We start from the raw sequence: 22,730 nt of genomic DNA, 5'->3' as shown, positions 1-22,730 counted from the left end.
AATGAGCTACACAAAATCTTGCCATATGTTCTTCTTCATATTGGTACATCTGAATAGATATTTATAAAATGATCTAGGTATATTCACTGGTTGATGAAAGTCATTAGTTTCTGAATATTTAGATAACTCAATATCTGGTATTGTTTGATTTACCTAGACAAGTGAAATGTGGTTAAAACAAATCTTTGGGTCTTATACCATGCACCCCCCTTTTTGGCATGGAAAAGTTCTGGGGAGCAGCTGGCTGCCAGCTGGAGCCTCATACTGTTTTATTGAAGTGGAATTGGGGCTTTAACAAGCTTAATTATAACAGGACTTCACCTGCATCACAGAACCAGTTCCCACCCCTCCTCTCCCCCCCTTTTTTCTATAACACATTGCTGGTTGTTTTGAAGCCTGTTTTCAATATTTCCACCCAGGCCTTATTTGATCTGAAAGCTTTTTAGTGATACTCTTGATTTAGTTACAATGGCATAAAAGGGTAAATTAAATCTAGCCACTTTTGTGTAGGTAAGATCAGGAATGGGGTTGAGGGAACTTGGAGATAATGGTGTTATCTATAAACTTGATTTAAGTGATAGATCCGGCTAGGTTGTCAGTTTCTATGAGTTAATGAGGGAACCATGCATTCATTGTATTACTTCAGGTATCCTGAGGGTTTACCTTTACTTTGCTTTATGATTCTCTTAAGCATATTATATAATGTAAGCCCCACGTTTGATTGTAAGCAGTTCCAAGTACTTCCTAGAGTCGCTGATATAGTTCTCAGCACATGAGTGACACTTAGGAAATATTATTAATATCTTGATTTATTGGAAGTCTACATGAATTTGAAAAAGAAATTAATGATCACATATTTAAACATTATCTTATAAACTCTTGCATTTTCTTTGAGCATAAACTGCCAGGTGATGATTAACAGCTGTTGTTTCCTTTGTGTTGTGTTTTTAGTGCATGAAAAATGATCGTTAACCTCTTTAAGATGATAACTTGGGGGAAGGCTTTAGAGAGAAGTTAGAAATTACCTTTTTAAACATGAAAAGGTAAAAGTGTTAAGAATTTCTGAAGGTGACAATAGTAATAATACAATGTGAAAATGTTGGTTAGCAGCAATAATCCCTGTTGCTTTTTGTGCTAAAAGATTTCTAGATCCTGGGCAGCCTGGAAAGGCACAAGGCTACCTGAATAAATTAGATGTTAGCAAGAAATAAGTGGGGTTGACCCTCTTGGGCTTATATTTATAGCTTTCTTGTGGCCAGTATAGTAATTACATTTCTATTTATCTGTAACACTTGGGATTAGAGATGTTTATAGGTCTTGGGAAAGGAATTGGGGACAATTGGCTCAGTCCAATGACAGTATTTCAATAGACAAGGTTTTCTAAACTGAAAATTGGATGAAAAAAATCTATGATATTTACTATGTGCTTTGTTTTAGAAGTTTATCTGATGATGCATGATATTCAGTGAGAGACAGGAAAATACCATATTGCTTTGGACAATCTTATGTGGGAACATGCTCATATAATAGAAGAAAAGAAACTATGATTCTTTTTTATTCAGAGTATTACAGATATCTCCCATTTCCCCCTCTTTTCTCCCTCTCCTCTTTTCCCTTACCCACCCCCCCTTCCCCACCCCAGGTCTTCACTACCCTATTGCCTGTGTCCGTGGGTTATGCATATAAGAATATAAGTTCTTTGGTGATTCTTATGATTATTATATATATTATGCTACTTAGTCTGTTGTTCAAATATTTTAATGGCTAAATTCAATTTCTCTCAAGCCCTAGACTCAAACATGATCTCTTCTTTGTAGCTTTGTCTGACTTTCCTTCCTACTTCCCCTGCTCCTCCCTCCCTCCCAGGAGGAGGACCATCTTCTTCATCTCTGCTAACAGTGCATTCCTCTTCTCTTATGGCACTTCTCAAATTGCATTGTAATTATTTGTTTACATATCTGTCTCCCTCACCAGACTGTGAGCTCTTCAAGGACTGAGACAGTGTTTTATTTAATTCACTTGGTATACCCATAGCCTGTCAGTGTCTGGCACATAATAGACACATAATAAATGCTGAAAGAAAAAAAAGGTGGGGATTAATAAATGAATATAAATTATTGTCATCTCTGATTTATTTGGCAGTCATATCATAGCATGCAAAAAAGAAACACCCATTGTATTACTCCTCAACGTCATGTTGTCTTTTCTAGAAAACTGCAGAGAGCTCAACAGTCCTCTCAGCTCATGGTGCATAATTCCATAATAGCGATAACAGCGCTGTAATTAAAGTGTAAACACGACCAAATCTTTGTAAATCACACCGAGTTCCAGTCCTGGCATCTACAGTGTGGTTTTTGGTTTCAATTGTAATTCACACATTTAAAAAACAACCACATGATGTTTGATTGGTTACATAAAACTTGTTAACTAATTGTTACACTTTCAAAAATTCATTTGTATTTACAAATAGTTTAAATTACAATTTATTCTTAGGAAAATAAATAGAGGGCTTAGTAAGCAGGCATTGAGGTCATCAAGTAACTAATTAGGCTTGTTGGTAAATGGTACACTGGCTCAAAAACCAAAATTAACATGATTGGTGAGTAGGTAGGATGGTAGCTGAAAAGCTTGCTGGATATTAAGTCCATCCTTTGAATAAATGTTTTGGTTTCATTAAAAATGAAAATGCATTCCACAAAGATTTATCTGTTATTAAGTAAATTTATGTGTATCTAAGAGAAATTTATTTATTCCATTTCATTCATTTATACCTGAGTCCTTAAAAAGGCACTTGGTAATGGGTAAGAGGGGCCCCTTTCTTGGCTTTGCTCTTTATTATTTAAACCCTCATAGGATATTTTTTTTTTCTCACTTTCAACACACCTAACCAATTAGGTGATCTGACAGTACAACAATTGCTTCCAATACCAACTTAGGCTGAAAGAATGGGAAAAAATATTTACTATTCTTATTAAATAATGTCTGATGGGTTATGTTGATTTTATAAACAAACTTATGTATAATTAAACAACATGTAAAATCGTAGCATTAACATTTATTATTCTTTAAGAACAGGGACCATGATTTCTTATTCTTAGAAATTTAGCAGGTCTTAGCAGAATGCCTGGGAGAAAACAGAAACTCAGTAAATATTAAATATAGTGTAATTGATGAATGCATAAACAAATGTTATAAAATAACATAACATTTTTTGTTTGCTGATTGAGCCAGCAGAAGAAAATGCAAAGGTCATTTTTGTATTGAAGCATGTGGGGAATTTCAGTTATGGTGGGAGGCTTGCGGAGAGAGAAGCCTGTTTTATATTCAATGCATATTTTGTACCTTGGAGAAAAAAATAGGAGGGATGCTCTAAAACAGAACAAAGCAAAGATTTAATTAAAATGACAACTTTCTGATTAGCCAATATTGGGACTAGAAAATGGCTGGGATGGGAGATGAGAAGTCTTGTTCTTTTCTCCCATATTTCTAAAATGACCAACACTAGGGAATGGGCAAAGGCCGTTTTCCACATTCCCTGCATCAACACCCCGCAACTATAATTATTGAACTGTCTACACATACTGGAGGGGAGGGAACAGTTCTATTTACCATGCTCTAGCTCCAGACTAGCAGTGTCCAAAGGACCATGCAATGCTCCATGATAACTCACTGAATCATTGAGTAACATGTGAAAAGAAACAATTAAAACTGTCACTTATTTTCCAAAACAGTAAGGAAATGAGTTAAGCTTTCTTTATTCTTTGTGTGTTTTTTAAAATTTGTTAAGTACACATACATACAGACAAGTGAACAAAAGGGAAAGGGGATTAAGAAGTACAAACTGCTAGTTATAAAATAAGTGATGGGGATCTAATGTACAGCATAGGGAATAGAGACAAAAAGAGAAAAGTGAACAATGAAAGGTGTACAATTAGCTTGATTTTCATAAAATGAACATATAAGTAACCAACACAGATGAGAAACAGGCATTATCAACACCACAGAAGACCCTCTTCATATTTCCTTCCTATGACAGCTCCTCAAGGAAACTCACAGCCTTGACTTCTAATCCTATATAATATAAACCTAATATGCTAAGTGTCTGGTTGTTGGGTTCGGCTGTTCAACCAAAGCGTAATATGCTAATGATATGTTAAGGCTGCTCAACTGCTCGCTATGATGTATGTGCACTGACCACCAGGGGGCAGACAGTCAACTGGTCAACCAGTCACTATGACATGCACTGACCACCAGGGGCCAGTCGACTGGTCAACCAGTTGCTATCATGTGCACTGACCACCAGGGGGCAGATGTTCTGACCAGTAGGTTAGCTTGCTGCTGGGGTCTGGCAGATGGGGATGAGCAAGAGTGGCTGGACATGCCCTGGAGCCCTCCCGCGGTCCCTCCCTGGCTGGCCAACCTCCCACATCCCTCCCTGGCCTTAGTGGGGTCCCTCGGCCTGTCCTGTGCCCTCTCGCAATCCGGGACCCCTTGGGGGATGTCGGAGAGCCAGTTTTGGCCCAATCCCGCTCAATGCAGGAGCTGCCCCCTGATGGTCAGTGTGCTCCCACAAGGGCAGCACTGCTCAGCCAGAAGCCAGGATTATGGCTGGTGAGCGCAGCAGGCAGTGGTGGAAGCCTCTCCTGCCTCCGTGGCAGTCGGACATCCCCTGAGTGCTCCTGGACTGCGAGAGGGCGCAGGCTGGGCTTAGGGACACCCCGCCCCCAAGTGCAAGAATTTCATGCACCAAGCCCCTAGTACTATATATTAGTTTTGCCTTAAAATTTCTTTTTAGATAAATAAAATCTTTTTTATCTTGCTTCTACTTATTGGTATGTTTTTGAGATTTATCTCTATTGTTACATGTAGTTGTAACCCATTCATTTTCAATGTTACATATTAGTCATTATTTGAATGTACCACAATTTAGCCATTCTACTACTGATGAACATTTGGGTTGTTTTCATTGTTGTCAATGTTTGGCTCTCACACACAGTGCTGCTATGAAGAATTATCTACCAACATTTCTGTTGGATGAGTGGAATTCCTGCCTTTTAGGGTATGTATATATTAAGCGTTAGTTGATAGTACAAAATAGTTTTCCAATACGGTTGTACCAATTTATACTTCCAACAGCCATTGCACAAGAGTTCTAGTTACTTCATATCTACACCAACATGATACAGTTAACTATTTGTGGCAATTCTTTTGTATAGGTAGTCACATTACACTGTTGTTTCGATCTCTACTTCCCTCATGACTAATGACTTTTAGCATTTTTTTTTCTAATGATTAATGACCATTTAGATATTATTTTCTTCTCCAAGTGTTTTGCCCAAATTTTACTAGACTGTTGGCCCCTCTCATTGATTTGTAAAAACTTTTTATACCCGTCCTTTGCTGATATATGTATTATAAATACCTTCCCCATTTCTGTGGCTTATCCTTTCACATCTTAAGGGTAAACACTACTAATTTGTTATGTGGAATGACATTAACAACCTCACTGCACATGCATGTCAGATGGTCACCTACTGCATACAGACTCGTGTGTGGGGGGGTGTGGGAAGGAGGAAGGGTTGGGAGAGGAAGCTGGATGATGAGCTTAACTGCAGTGCATGCACTTGAACCTTCCTTTTCAAGATAGTGTTATACGTTATAGTGTGATACGTGCATGATTCAATTGATGGAATTTTTTTATCATCCAGTTTTTACTGGAGTAATGTTAACAAAATGGGTAAATAGCCTTAAAATATTCTTGCAAAGCAAACATAAGTGGAAGATAATGCTAATAGAGCAAGAATTTGGGGACTCTGTGAAAGTGTTGATTTGATACCATCCCAAATAAGAGCTGTCCTTCAGCTTGATAAAGAAAATGAAAAACAAAACAAAACAAAAAAACTAATAATATCTGAAAAGCAAAAAATAGAATGATCAGAAAAGCTATTTAAAATAAAGACTCATATTTGCTTTAGTTAGCAGTGAGTCCTAGCCTAATATATTTTTCATTGATATATTAATGTATAAAACTATCATGGTCAACAAAATATTAAATATCTTTATTTCCATTTTATCCCTTTAAATTGTCTAGTTTTTGTGTATTATACTTACAATTTATAAACAAATTAATATACATCTATTGGGCTCATAATCAAAATAGTTTGGAGCACTGCTCTAGAAAACTTAAAGCTATTGATGTACCACTATGTAGAAGCATTACGAGATCCCCTACTGGGGATCGGCAGGTCGACTCTACCCATTGAACCAAACTGGCTAGGGCCTTCTAGGCAACTTTTAAAATGGAAGTTTACAAAGCTCCTTTTCCATTTTAGTTTAGACCTAGCTGTTTGAAAAGCAGGGCAGAGAGATATATGGTGCATGCGGCAGGGTGGAGGTGCCTGGAACAGAATTCTGGTAGGTTTGTAAATAATAGAAGCCTTTGTCCCAAAAGCTCCATTGTTCAGTGAGAGCTGTCCTGAACCTCCTCACATCCTCAAGTGAGGGCTGACTCCTGGGAATGAAATATGCCTACGGAGGATGTGAGATTTCCCTTTGGAATGTGGGATGCAGAGCCCAAGCCCAGATGCCTGGGAATATCTAACCACGCCTTAATTATGGCAGCAAATCAACTGTAGAGGAAGTTGCCACACAGTGGCCGGGGGAGCTTTTTGGGGAGAAGCCAACTTCTTGAAAGCCACCTTAAAGGCTTAAGTAAGCTAAGGTAGAAGCATATTTTTTTTAATACTAAAAAGTTTAAGTGTAAATATAAATAATGTAAAGAAATAGAAAAAGATAATGGGTATATATATTTTTTTCCTTTTTATCATATCCTAGAGATTTTGTAAGATTTGCTGACACTAACTGGACAAACAGTTTTGTTTGTGGGTATTTATTACAAATGTCTCCTTTCATATGATGAAAGAAAAGAGCCTCAGCAATCACCTACTACATCCTACCTGTCATTGGCAGGCCTGGAGAAGGCACCCTGGTGGGGGAGTCTTCAGGCTCTCCAGAAGAGGAGTTTCCAGATCCTGTGGACAACCCACTGCAGTTGCTTTTGGCTGCATATTCGGTGGACACCTTTTTTTCAGCTAAGCCTCACATCATATACTTGGAATGATACCCCCTCCCCTCGCTCTCATCCCAAATGCTATGAACACTTTGGAAGAAAAAGCTGTGGAAATGAGAAGCATTATTTTAGGAACAGAATCCTTGTTGCCACGAAGCTTTTGCAAGCACTATGTCTAGAGGCGTTCTGCCTGCCACATCTGTTTTTGTGTGTGGGAGACACACTCTATCATCCAAGATGAGTCACCTCGTAAAGGAGCATAATCTACTTGAGCTTTTGTGTTGAAGCTGCTCTCTGGTAGAGTGAGTTGTAGTATTAAAGCTTTAAGTGGTACATATCTAGGCCTCCCAGTAGCACCCTGCCAAGAGCAACAATAGCTACAGAGCAGAAAAATCTCCTTCCTTTCATTTCCTCTCAGTCTGCCTTTTGAATATTACTGCTGCAGCAAAGGCAGTGAGGAACCTCAGGGGTGCTGCCGTGGAAGACCAAGCCATCCCACACCTGTTCTGGAATCAGAACAGCTGAATTTGGCAAGGCAAGAAGACACAAAAACAAAGGATGAAAAGAAACCCAGAAATACTATATAAGAGAGTTAACTATCTCTAACCGATCATTACATATCCATTGCACTTGATATCAGGGTTTTGAAATGTGGTGCTCAGACAGGGCCTTTAGTAAGTAACCCTTGGTATATGTTACTGACTCCTTAATGATTTTTCTTTAGTTTCTCAAGGTCTAAACCAAAACAGGAACTTTAACCCTCTTTGAGTTCTTTCTTGGGGCCTCTTGAAAAAAATATTTTTCATTGTAGATCATTCATTTGTACAAAGAATATTTTTTACTCTAAAATATTTAAGTTAGTTCAGTAGTTCTTGATAAATTGTATATCTGAGGAAAGCACATCTTTAGAAAGACAATCTGCAGTTTGATTATTTTAGTTTTGATTATTTTAGCACTGGTTTCCATTCTGTGTCGTATGTCTGAGATTTGCCTTCCCTATCCTAATATGTGGGTAAGACTTTTCACCTAGACCAACATATGTGCATGATCTAAGTCATGAGTCAAATAGTGCTGGGTCTGTGAATGCGACAGAAGCCATAACATTGCCCCACATATTAACTCACTATTTTAGGCCCAGATCCTACATTCCTATCCTGTTCAAAAGGAGAAAGAGATGTAATCTGAGTGATAATCATGTCTGCTTCTCTTGAGAGAAAGTTAATGCAGTCAGTATATAAACCACAGGATTTAGCTGACACCTTGCTATAGTTTGTGGGGTGTGTGTGTGTGTGTGTGTGTGTGATTAAAATTGAGTGCTAAAGAGTCCTGGGACATAAGTTTATTCCCCACTGATGTTCAGTTATCTTTAACGATGTGGAGATAACCTTTTCCATGGCCTAACTGGCTTTTTGATGAGGTAATAGTGTAACTCCGTCTAGTTGATTTGAGAAGCATGGGAATGTTCTCTTTCTATTCCATCCCAAGGAATGGATAGTCAACATTGCCTTTATTTTTGATCCTGATAGTCTCACCTTACTCTTTCTTTTGGTTTTAAGTAATACAGTTCCTTTTAAAAAGTAAAGATAATTTGGAAGACATCAACTATTAGGATACCATCAAGCTTTAAATTTTGCTATAGGATTTACAAAAATATGAGGGAATATGACTCTGGAGAGGCAAGTGTGATAAAAAGGAGAAGGCCAGGAACAAAGAAATATACTATAATCTCTAAGGAGAAAAATAGTGCTTATCTTATGGGGCTCACAATAGCAAGTGGGAACTTGGTTTCTGATGGCAGGAAGGTACAAATAATGAAAGAAAGAGGACAGAAGAGTGCCAAGGAGAAAGATCCTACTTCCTAGCTTCCCTCATCATTCTTTTTACTTATCATTCTTATGCATGGTTGTGCTGAGTGTAAGGGGGCCTGTGGAGGGCTCAAAGAAGAATGTCACCACTTGTAGAAAAGTGTTGTAAGATGTCTCATTGTAGGTCAAGAAGTTTAAGATGAAAGTGTTCAGAACATTCACCCATATTACTGATCATATAATGTATTCAGCCCACTTTTTCTAGAGCATAATAAATATTCATTTAGCATAAGTTCTTCTTTTCTTCTTCCTTCTTCTTTGTCATCTTCCTCATCTTCTCTTTCTCCTTCTGATTATTCCTCTTGCTGCTGTTCATCATCTCTTCCCCTTCCTGCTTTTATTGCTGTTGTTGTTACTTACTCTCATTACTTCCTCATGGTTTTACTTCCGATCCTGACTATTGAGGTCTTACCCAACCACCAAGGTCATCGCTCTAGTATGTACATTCCCTTCACTAAGCTGCCGATGACTAATCCTAACCCACCCTGGCCTCCCATTTGGGGGTTGGTACTTAGTTGCACATTGTCTTAATTGTCCCTTGTTATTTCAAATACTATTTAATCTTGTTAGCTGAACAAGGTGAGAAATATTTTGAAGGTTGAAATCATATGCCTATTTATTTCTCTGTGTTCATTACAATAAGGTATTTATTTTAGGTATTTAATAAATACTGTTTGATTGGCTGTCTTTCCTCTGCATGCTCAAAAAAGCATTTGTATTCTACTGTATTGTAAGGAAAAGGGAGAAGAGGATTTATTAACATTCACAATTTACTTGGCATACTCGTATTTCTGTCCTGCCAGGTTAAAATCTTTCCTTTACTCACCACTCTGGCCAGAAGAAACAAAAGACAAATGAAGAAAGAAAAATTGCCCAAAGAAAAAAGCACACTGAACAACAAAAAATACAACGCCAAGAAACACAACAAACAAATCCAAATGCTCATGAAATGAATAAAAATAATACATTTGTAAGGTCAACATAGATAACTTGAATACAGATTACAACTGGGAAAGAATTACTGTCAAGGTTATATTTATTATCCTGGAATTGAAACAACTATTTGAAATGAATTAATAATGGATAGAGCAGCATCTGATTTTTCCACATAATCCATTTTAGATCAAGAGTACTTTGTGGCAAGAACATGAAATCAGTTGAGACCAGCTGACCTTTGCAAAGAATTGTGGCTGGTTAACTTCATAGTTCACTTCATATTGTATTTGAGACATGAAAGAAAAATCTTCCAGTCCCCATCTGCTGAATTATTTCCCTCCCCTCCTTCAAAGCCCATACAGAAAACCACCTCTACCACAAAAAGCCTTCAAATGGAAGACGCATGTGAATCCCCTGCTCTGTCGTGTTAGAGCAGCGAAATAGCCATTTCAGCTCTTGATTAATTCAAGCAAACAAGAAGACAATTCAGTTAAATATGATTAAATATGCAGCAGGACATTTTTTTCCTTTTCTTTAAAAAATTTTTGCTTTGTTCTTGTAGTTTGTCAAATCAGCTTCGAATTAAGCATATGATAAAGAGCGACTGATTTTTTGGGTCATGTTTAAATTTTATGAGTTAAGGATATAAACTTTACACAGTCTCTGCTAAGATTACAACATATCCAACCAGATTCTTTTTTAATTATAGCTTCTCCTTGGCTAAAACTAAAACTTTTTCTAAATGCTTGACAGCAGAATGCTTCCAAGCAATGTTATAGTTGTAACTCTTGTGCAAGCAGAATAGTACAGGCTTCTCTGAAGCTGAAAAAAAGAATCGTTAAGATAGCCATGTCTCCTTGCACTGGGTGCTGTTCCTCAGTGCTTCCCAGGCAGGCCATAGCTGGATGAACACCAACACCAGTACACTCCACATACTTGGCTAAATGAGATGGTTTATAGAAATTCCACCACAAAGACATTCCACTCGTGTGGTGGAGTTTGGGCTTGGCACTCTGCAGTGTGCTTTTATGTCTGCATTTGTGCCTCCTTTGCATCTGTGAATTTGAACTCTTCTTCTTTTAACTGTTCTGTGCCAGTGTGCCTCATAGAATACTGCCTCATCTCTATTTGAGACAAAATTATCCTTAAAACACACACCTATTTCTACTCTAATGGGAACATTGCTCTCTCACTAAGAATCTGAATTCTCATTATTATTTTTTCCCCATGGAGATCTTACCTCCCACTGGCCCTGATGAATTTGGTTGAAGTGATAATTGGCATCCTTTTGTACACCATTTCTTGATCATTGAACCAGCTAGGAGAGCAAGTAGGGTGTATACCAAAGAGGCATTATTTTATTTTACTTTATTTCATATGTTCTACTTTCTCATGTTAATAGTTGGAGTAAAGGCGCCTTGTCTTCTGAAGCACCTCCCATTTTCCTCATGTTAAGGTCATTATCTTTCTCTGTGTGACCTGTCTTGAAACATCATTACCATTGTTTACCACACCCTGGAATTTATTTCAGGTTATATAAATGTTTTGGCGCAAAACCTTCCTTTTCATGAGTTTCCTGCAATCTTCCTAAATAACTTCAATACTTACACTTTTGACCCTGAAGATTCCTTGATCTGATTACTTTTCCCTTCTGACCTTATGGACCTGTAGCTCATTGCTTCCTGAGCCACACAGCCTGAAATTTATCATCATAGCCCGATATTTTTCTTTCTGAGATCTTTAATTCAGCCCTTCCCTTCCTCATTTCTCTCCATTCTTACTCAGCCTTCTATGCACAGACAACCTTTTCAGTTGGCCTCTCTGATCCTTCTTCTCCAGCTCAACAACTCTCAACCCTGGATAACCTCCACCAGTTGCTTTCCCTGCCTTCTTCTTCTTTCCCTTATTCTTTTCTTTTTCTTTTTTTAAGATCACAAAATGTTTTTAAAGGAGGAGAAAACAAAATATGAAGACTTGCCTAACTTTTGAAGATACTTCCACTTTCAATGCTCCCTAATATTGAAAATTCACTTCCTAATTTCTTACTTCTGCTTTAACACCCCAGTTAGCAGTATAGTTTCCTTTCGTGTTCAAACACTGTTCATGATAATCCACTATTTTAGGGAGAAAACTCCAGATTTTCCTACTTTTTCACACTCCTATTGCCCTTCTGCTATTCTATAGTTTAGATTCATGCCTCTCTCAATATTCTGAACTCCAAACATTACCAATATTTTCAGCACATCATCATCACAAGTGTCTTTTTTATCTAACATCTTCACTCTATCCCAATCTGTACACACATGCACTTTAAATAAAAACAAAGATAAGAATAAAACTTATTCAATAAATATTTATTGTACATCTGCTTTGTACAGAGACTTTTGTAGGTGTATGGGATGCAAGAAAATAAAAGTCAATAAACAGACATTCATATACTTGCTCTCTTTTCTATATATAAACTGAATTCTTTACTTTCTTAAAACACTTTTTTAAAATTCACTTCCTCTACATTTATTCTAACCATTTCCTTCAGAACTCTCTTGCAGTCTAGTTTTGCCTCCATTGACACCATTCTCTTGAGTATTAAGAAAAAATGATGACTCGTTTTGCCTTGTTAGATTTTTTCTCTGTCCTTATTTTCCTTGTTCATTTCACTTTGTTTTGTATTCTGTTTTCTTTTTTTCAAGTTCTCCTGTCATATCTTAGACTTCTTCTTTATCTCCTCTCACACCGTTAAGTTTGGTTGTTCTTTAAAGTGTTGTCATAAACCCTGTCATATTTTCTCTTTAGTCACATTATCAAAGAGCAATTGTATTTTAAATAGTTCTCACTGTCATCCCTATGAAGACTCGCCTAACTTTTGAAGATACTTGTGCCACAAGTATATCATACCTCCTCCATAGCTCACCTTTAAAATGAATTGGCCTATCCAGTAATTCTATTTGGATACCCTGCCACACCTGGAATTCAACATGATCATAGTTACGAAATGGGGTCTGGGAAATGTTGAACTATAGAAGGGCAGGAACCCTAACTGGGATGAGGGCACACAAAGAATCAGCTCTTCTGTAGAGTCAGTCCTAGTAAGATCAGCTGGAAATGTCCCAAAGCATGAGTCCAATGGATAGCATCAGTTCTTAAAAAATATATATTTATATTGATTTTTAGAGCGAGAGGAAGGGAGAGGGAGAGAAACATTGATGTGAGAGTGAAACATCAATCAGCTACCTCCTATATGCCCCCTACTGGAGATTGAACCCACAGCCTCTTTTGGTACATGGTAACAAGCCTAACAACTGAGTCACACTGGCCAAGGCAGGGTATGGTCATTTTAGGCAAGGCCAGACCAGTAGTTCTAGAACATTATTAGGGACATGGATTTCAGGGAAGGGTAGAAATGCAGAAAGCTGTTTATACTTAGCAAGCCCTAAATTCATGGTTGGATATATGGGAAATATAAGACAACCATAGAGAAACAGACAAGAGACATAGAAGGCATTTTGGGTGCAGTTGTTAGGTGAAATTCATAGGAGGGTCTCAGAACAAAAAGCAAGATCACAGAACAGACTACATACAGACTGATGGTCAGGCCAAAACCTAGTTACATGGATGTTGACAATCAGCCTCTATGATGATGGAAAGAAAGAGAAGGGGTCAGGGAAAAAGTATCTTTTATCTGAATGACTATGTAGGCTCCCAAGTTATCTTATGAGACCTGTATTGTAAGGGCCAGATTGCTGATAAAATTCCAGTGCTATTGCAGTTCCTATCTTATTGGACAGCTCGTCAATATTGAGGCTATCAACTAGGCATTGAGTTTTTAAAATTTCTAATGTGCTAAAATCTATGAGGCTGCTCTTTTTTTTGACTCCTTATTTCATAAATATTTCTTCTTAATCTTCCTGAGTGTTAGCCCATGTTTTGCACTCTAAAATATTGGTTGTTCCCTTGGATTCTGTCTTTGGCCCTTCTTTCCTTCTCTCTATCTTTAATTTCCTTGGGCAAATTGTTTCAATTTCTTTATTTTGACAACCACTGTATCCTGTTGATTTGTAATCCAGGTCTACAATTCTGGTATCTCCCTTGGGGTTCAGACTCATATATTTAACTACCTTCTAGTTAAATCCATTTAGATGTCTGACTCATCCTGTTCAAATACAATATGTTCAAAATGGATCTGAAATTTTTTACCTCTCTCTCCCCAAGCCCACTCTTCCTTCTGATGTTTCCTGTTAATTAATTGCAACATTATTCATCTAGTCAGTCACTGGAGCCAGAAATTTAGAGTCATCCTAAACCACTTCCTCTCTCTCATCCCCCACATACAATCAACCAACCAATCCTACCAATTTTACTTCATGATCTCTTTTACTTCTCAATCTCTTCTTATACTCTCCTGCTCCAGCTCATCATAACTGCACACCTGGAATTTTTCACTATCCAAATCCCTGCATTCCCTGATTGCTGACTGGTTTCTCCACAATACATTGCTCTTCAAACAGTCTGGGTGCTGTATCTGAAATTCAAATCAGGCCAGGCCACTTTCCTGCTTCTAACTTTGCTAAGGTTCTTCATTGCTTATTGAATCAACCTAAGTTTCTTAGGACCTGATTCAGGTCCTGGCCCCCATCTGGGATCTTAGTATCATCTTCTATTGTACCATATCTTAAACTATCTGCCTAAGACAAATCATAATTTACTTTTACCCACTTCTCATCCCCTAAACATATACCTCCTCCTAGATTCATTATAATTTTAACCAATCTTCTCAACTAGAAGAGAAGTCAACATCTACTCCTTTGACTTTCACAGTAATAACCCCAAACAGTTACCACATTTGATGACTTTTATGCTAGAATGTATTTCTCCATCTGGACCCTTCATTTAATTTCTCTCTAAACATGTTAAGCACCCAGTCAGTCACCGGTGACTGACACTATACTTTCCATCCAGAAGACAAAACAGGCTGGGCGCTTAATGTGTTAATATTTCTTCTCTGAACTACTAAAGTATCTTGATACCATAGAAGTTAGCTTTCTTAGCATTTGATGGTCGCATTCTGTGTTGTGGCTTTGGATAATCCTAAAAATGTTCCTAAACATTATTGCACATTTCTGGAGTAAAAGGACATATTGCACATAAATCATATATGCCAGCACTAGGTACAAAGGAGGTACTTATTTGGATATGTAATTAGCAGGAATTATATAGAAAGATACATGGTCAGAATCACTCAACCATTGTTCATGGATATAAGGTGACATTTATCTCCCAGGGTGTTTTGTTGTTGTTGTTTTTTGTAGCAGAAGGGGTTAACATAACATAAGGATGAAAGACCTTTTTCCTTCTAACAAAGAACCATGAAGAGTTTATTTAAAATAAAGAGACATGACAAAATGTTTACTGTCTAATTAATCTCAATGTCATTTATACTACTTCTTGCCCACACAGTGGTACAAATATATAGAAAGTGTTTTGAAGATTTCTTGGCTTTAAAAAAAAAATGCAAACAGCTGACTACAAAATTTAGGAAAACTCATTCAAGAGAACCTTTCTTTCTGAAGATTTGGTGCTACCTATTTTTGATGTGACCAAAAATGATATTTAAAAAGCAACTTTTGGGAAGTAGTATCTGTGAATGTTCTCTTACTTTGCCTTTTCCTTCTGCCAATTCAGTAAAAACAGCTCCAAATTCAAGTCTTAAATTGAGTCCCAATGAAAAACTACATGCTTTTAATAATTCAATAGCTTCACAAATGGTCCCTCAAGGCATGAACCTAACTGCAATATATACTGTTAATGAGGATGGGAAATGAGAAAAGAGAGAGGAGAAATTGAGCCTGCTTAGGAATCAAAGATGATATAAAGATACCCTCTGTTTCACCATTTAAGTAGCAATTATAAAAAGTGACTACTTGCAATGTTCAGAAGAAAAATTTCTGCTTTTTTTGTTGGAAGGTACAGATAGTTCACAGATTTCACCAGTTCATTTGTGGGGGAGGAGGCTGCTTTTCACCACACCTCTTACTGGACATTTAATCGTAAAGACTCATATTTCACTTTTCAACAACATAGCTACTCATTTGGTGTCTTGCACTCCCATCTGACAGCACATGCATAATCAGGATGTAATACAAGACCAGCTAGGTTGGGCCTTGCCATAATCTTCTTTAAGTTGCATTTGCATCAAACACTTTTGTCTAAAAGTGGGGACTGGCAAGTTGATGATGGGGAAGAAAAAAGTGTCTGAGTTCTCCGAGAGGATAACCTTATCTTGAGTGTGAGTTTGTTTGGAATGTCAGCAGCCAGTCCGAACAAAGAATTCCTTGTATGGTGAAGACGCCTTTGAATGGATGTTTCCGTGGAAGGACTGAATGGAAGACAGTAGACTCTAGGGAGAAAACAGAGTTAAACCATACTCCAGATCCCTGGCATTTACAATTAATATGATTTTTATTTTTCCTGGCGACCCAAATGGCAGGTATATGCCATTTTGATTCAATTATCTGCTCTCAGCATTTTTCCCATACCACCAATTTAGGCAGTCTAGACAGTGTGGTTGCTCTCTGGTAAGTGGGCTTCTTTCTGGGAATTGATTCCTTTTGGATCACTGAGGAAGTCTCAGCAGACCTGGATAACTCTTCCCACATACTTCCTTTGCCAATATATTTCAATATCTATGACGCCATAATAAATTAATACATCTGTATCATATTAATACTACATTAGAGCAATGCAACAGTAACACGATACAATAGAAACATTGCTAACCCCCTAGGACTTTCACATGGCTCTGCTGGACTAAAACCATTACTGTCAGTTCCAGTTCACAGACTTTATGTCTGTGAAAAGGCAAAATAGACAGTGTCCTGGGTGCCTTTGAGTAGTATAAACTGTCTTGTTATCAACACCAACGCTGCTGTCCAGAGATAAGGAAAGCAGACACTCAGACTAGTTACTCTGAGAGCTCTGCATTTTTTATAACCCTAGGCACTTTCCTCTTTAGCATTGTTGGTTTGTCATTCTCTGGATAATTGTTCATAAATCATTGCTTAAATTGCTTATAACTCCATAGTGTTTCTTGCCAAAAAGTATTTCACTGAATATTTGATAGGTTTTCCAAAATAATGTACTCATAAAATGCTTGGATTTCAACATTTCAAAAGAATAGGAAAAAAATATAAAGAGAAAAAAATTAAGGCTTTTTCTAAAAGCCAAGTTTGTTGGATATTTTATTTCCGGTGGGTGGGGGAGGTAGAAAAGGGTAAAGGGGGTGAAAAATGGTGATGGAAAGAGACTTGATTGGGGTGATGAACACACAATAAAATGTACAGATGATGTATTGTAGAATTGTACACCTGAAACCTATATAATTTTATTAACCAATGCTACCCTGATCAATTCAATTAAAAAGGAAACACCAAGTACATAACACAGATGCCTGAATCTTAGCCAGATCCTTTCTAACCACATTCTTATCTATTTCTTCTTTCTAGTCAGGCTGAGGCACAATGCCTCTTCTTTCTATGGAAGGTGACTCTTATCACAAAGGTTTCCAAGAGAAGAAATACCAAAACTTTTTGGGTTAATTAAGTCTATTGTTTCATAAAAACTTTACAAAGACTAACCTAACCTTTTATGCTGCATTTGAAATCCACTGCCCTATATTTTCTACCATCAAAAATTAAAATAAAAACAGCTGCTTTTACCTCTGTCTATTTCTTTTCACATCCTTGAAATATGTTGATTGGTTTGCCCCTTCATATTTCTACACTAACTAGACCCAGTTCCCGTGACCTTTCTTCAGGGAGACAATTTTCAAACCATTTAATCATTTTCATTGCTCCTCTTTGGACCTGCTCCAATTCTCTCTCCTTGGGTGGGCCCCCAGTGGTCACAGTGTTGTGGCATAGACCTAGGCCGTGCTCACTAAGTGGAAGTTACTTCACTGGAGGCTCATAGCATCAACCTGATGTCACTCTATCTGTGTGGCTACACCTCATTTGGTCCAATTTCACTACGTGAAAACCCAGATAGAGCTAAAATAAACTTCACAAGAAGATTCACCATGAGAGACCTTCTGGAAAAATACTCTAACATATTTTAAATACTATTTATTTTCTAAAATCTATGTGTGCACACATTTTTAGAGAGCATCTATCACGTGAGGGGAAGTAATATACATCTATTCATTCACGCATTCATCCTATCATTTATTCAAGAGCATGTGTCAGATATCCACAATATTCTGATAGCCACAGGGGGGTATAAAAATAAACACCTTATCTCTCTTATTTTGTTTTCTTGCTTGAGGAGTGGGTAGCCAGAGAGATAGTATGTAAATAGCGTGGCCTTTGGAACCAGTCAGATCTGTGTGAAAACTGTGGCCTCACCAGTTACTAGCTGCAAATCGTCAGCATGCACTTCCTCCAAACCTTAATTTCCTCATCTTTAAAATGAACATAATGTCAGCTCCTATTGCATGAGGAGTGACAATTTTAAATAAGAAATTCATCTGAATAGTGTGACAGAGCAGCTGGTTGTTATTATATTGCAAGGCTTTTCATACAGCGGGCAGTTTTATTTATTGACCAACTGAGTAAATAAAAGAATGAATAAATAAGTAAAACCTACGAAAAGTGATTACTACAATACAATATAATAAGCACTATAATAAAATCAGGAACAAAATCTCATGGGAGAACAGAGATGCAAAAGGAGAAGCCTACTTATGGAGACTCTAGGAGACATGCAGGAAACAATATTTATATGGGTAATTAAGGACAACTAGAAGTTTGCTATGTGGAAAATGTGGGGAAAGGTGTGCCGGACAGAAGAAAGAACACGTGTAAAGGCACTGACATAAAGGTAAATATGGCAAGTGAAGGAATTGTGAGGGGCCAGGTGAATTCTGAATGGAAGCGCTAGAAGGAGGGTTGTTGCAAGTGATGGGGCTGGAGAAATAGACTAGGGGCAGAGATGAAGGGTCACAAATGCATTGTTAGAATTTATTCCTTAGGTATGGGGAGACAGTGAAGTTTCTGCAGAAGAATGAGGTTCCAAGAGAAATTGGAAACAATTATTATTAATATAATTGGCAATGGTGTAGCAGGGGTGGGGAGCATCTGGCCTATGGGCCGTATAAGGCCCACAAAATCATTTGGTCTGGCCCTGCCAAGGCCTTAGGGGTGAGTTAATGAAATGTTTGACCAAATATAGCAGGCTAATTTTTAAGTTGACAATTTTGTATGTCCCACAAATGATATTATAAATATCTAAATGGCCCTTGGCAGAAAAAAGGTTCCCCACCCCTGGAAAGGCTATAATTGGATGAAAAAAATTGGCGTCGGAGAGTCCAGTTATAAAATGAAGTCTATTGAGGTGATTCAGGGATGAGATAAGAAAGGTCTGAATTACAGACAGCAGGAATAGAATGGAAAACTCAGATTTGAGAGATATTTTCTGGCATAAAATTAATAAACTGTGAAGAGTGATCATTTAGGGTTATTGATAAGGGAGGTAGAGGAATATTTGTTGATCTTTTCTAGTTTAAAAGATTGGATAAAATGATGAGAAATATAAGAAGATGAGAAGTGGATTAAAATAAATCATGAGTTCAGTTTTAGTCAAACAGTATAAAGCTTTCTCTACAGAGCTGGAAATTAGAATCTGTGGCTTGAAAGAAAGGTTTGGAACAGAAATGTGGACTTGAGAATTATTAGTATAGAGAGAGCAATTGAAGTTTGGGTGTGGGTGAAGTTGCACATTGAGTTTATGGTCCCTGTCTGATTAGCGTTTCTAATCCCTATCATACTTACAAAAAATGTTCTTCTTTCAAATATAAATTACCTTCAACTTGCTCCTTTGGTGTAATGTACTCATACTTTTTGTGCATCTGTCATTAATTCATTTAACATTTAATTCTGTTTCTAAGGAACCGGCTCCTTTGCTAAAGGCACTTTTCTGTCTTCCAAAGCGCTTGTGGAAAGAGACTTGGCACTGAAATACAGGACAACATCAAGTGCACTCCATTTCTTGAAGCACAGATGATAGGAACATGTAGTAATGCTGGGTTTCATTACATGAGCAGGGAGCCTTAACTAAAACGGGAGGAATGATAACTGCCTGTGATGTCACTGTAAAGAAAAACACTGATTCAAGATCCATTTGGCACCATTTAGAGCATACTATCACTCAATCATGTGTATTGTTCCTGATATCCAGATATATTCCAAACCCACCTCCTCTGTCTTCTGAGCTGCAGTAAAGTTATCACATCTAAGTCTGTGAGTGCTGGGTTGCTCTATCAACATTCCCCCTCAGCCTCCAACCCTTTGTTCATCAGTCATATGACTGAGCAGCCAAAGAAATTCTGAGCCATGATACAATGTTGTCTTCTGTTAATCAGCTATAATCGTGCATAGGATTCTTTCAAATACCATCACTTCTAATTTATGAATACACAATGTTTAGAGTGTTAGTTTTAAAATTTTATAAATTTCCTTGCATTCCTCTAGTTTAAATAAATCTTTCTGGAATTAAAAAAATATATATGTATTGTGATTGGACTCTTTATAGACTAAGGGACCCTCTTAATCATATCCCACTTCTATTTTTTTTTTTCTAGCTCTTGGGTACAGAACAAGGGTAAAAACTTGGCTGCAATTAAAAGTTAAAATTCTAAGGATATGCCTAGAATTATCATTAAAAAAAATAAAAGCTAAAGATTTGTCTAATCAGGCAAGACTCTGAAAATGGGAATATTTTATAGTGCTAAATGTTTCTTCCTGGAATCCTGTTGTGCCCACACTCTAAACATTCACAGTACTTTCATAGCACTTGTTTGTACATTTTTTAAATTACATAAATCCAATCTCTATAAGAATTATTCTTTCCATTGGTGTTAAGTAATATATGAGTCATTTGCTTCTTATTTGGAAATAATTCCCCACATTAAAATAATTATTTCTCTGGCTTTTCACTTCCTAGTAACCCAAAGACTCATTTCTCCTGGCCTCATTTTTAGCAGGTATAAGAGAGCTCAAATTAGAAACAAATCATGTGAGTGTGTGTATGTATGTCAGTACACAGAGGGAAGAAAACGGTTTCACATAAAAGGGATTTCCAAGGTGAGAGTTTTATGCCCCTTGCATCATTTGCAAAAGCTGATTCATGAGATTAAGGCTCAGACCACAATGCTGTACACTGATAGGTACAACTGTTCATTGACCAATGCCGCGTGCCTGTAATCAGGCCTGCTGAGTATTTAGCCTTCTCTCAGAGCTGCCTTTTAGTTTATGATTTTCTACCAATTTTTTTCTAAAGCAAATCAGTTTTTGGATAGTTGTGTGTTTTTTTTAATGAAAGGATTATTTTCATATGGTATTTTTCAGAAATAAATGTACAATTAAATCAACAAAAATTGGAAAACAGAAAACATTTTTTTCTATCCCAGATAAGATTCTGTCATTTCTTTTTAACTAAACTCCTCATTACATAAAAATAAAACTTTATTGACAATTTAGGTATTTCTAATAAAGTTACAGACATTTTAAGGTTTTAAATAAATTGATACATTCCATATCTTTGGTAATAACACATATATCCCTCATTGTACATCTTCTTTCATCTCTAACAACAATTTTGCAAAATTATTTCTCAAGTTTAAGTGTGTGTGTTTTTTTGTGGGGGACAGAAATGCCAAGTAGTAATTCAAATTTTATGTTTGCAATTTCTTAGTTTTAGTCCAAGAACTTTAGTAACCTAATTATTTAGCTCATGATGCTTCCATGGATTAACCCACATCTGTTTCATAAATCTAGAAAGATTCCTGAGAATTGTCCAGTATTTTTATGGAAATACATAATAGACTAAACCCAAGCCTTATCTCATATATATGCGTGTTCATGATATATGCAGGCATATCTTGGAGATATTGAGGGTTTTGTTCCAGACCAAAGCAATAAAATAAGTATTTCAATAGAGTTGCACAAATATTTTCATTTCTCAGTGCAAATAAAATTACGTTTACACTGTACACTGGGATATTAATTGTACAATAGCATTATGTCTAAAAAAATGCATTATACATACTTTAATTAAAAAAATACCTTATTGCCTTTTGTGAGTTGGAATTTTTTACTGGTAGGGGGTCTTTCCTTGATGTTGATGGCTGCTGACTAAGCAGGGTGGTGGTTGCTGAAGATTGGGGTGGCTGTGGCAGTTTCTTAAAATAAGACAACAATGAAGTTTGGTGCAGTGATTGACTATTCCTTTCACGAACAATTTCTCTCTAGCATGATATGCTGTTTTATAGCATTTTACCCACAGTAGAACTTCTTTCAAAATTAGAGTCAATCCTTCTGAAACCCTGCCTCTGCTTTATCTAATTTTATGTAATATGCTAAATCTTTTGCTGTCATTTTAACAATCTTCACCATCTCACAAAATTCCATCTCACAAAAACACTTTATTTGTTCATCCATAAGAAACAATTCCTTATATGTTAAATTTTTATCGTGAGATTGTAGCAATTCATTCACATCTTCAAACGTCACTTCTAATTCTAGTTCTCTTGCTATTTCTACCACATCTTCAGGTACTTTCTCCACTGAATTCCTAAACCCCTCGGAGTCATCCATGAGAGTCAGAATCAATTTCTTCCAAACTCCTGTTAATGTTGATATGTTGACCTCATCTCATGAATGTTTCTGAATGGCATCTAGAATGGTGAATCCTTTCCAGAAAGTTTTCAATTTACTTTGACAAGATTTGTCAGAGGAATCACTATCTATGGCAGCTATAACCTTACAAAAAACTATAGAATGCTGAAAAAAGAATAGAGGAAAAATATACTG

The sequence above is a fragment of the Plecotus auritus genome (assembly GCF_963455305.1).
Source record: "Plecotus auritus genome assembly, chromosome: 3".
NCBI lineage: Eukaryota > Metazoa > Chordata > Mammalia > Chiroptera > Vespertilionidae > Plecotus > Plecotus auritus.
The sequence above is the reverse complement of the archived record's forward strand: the minus strand, read 5'-3'. Positions refer to the sequence as shown.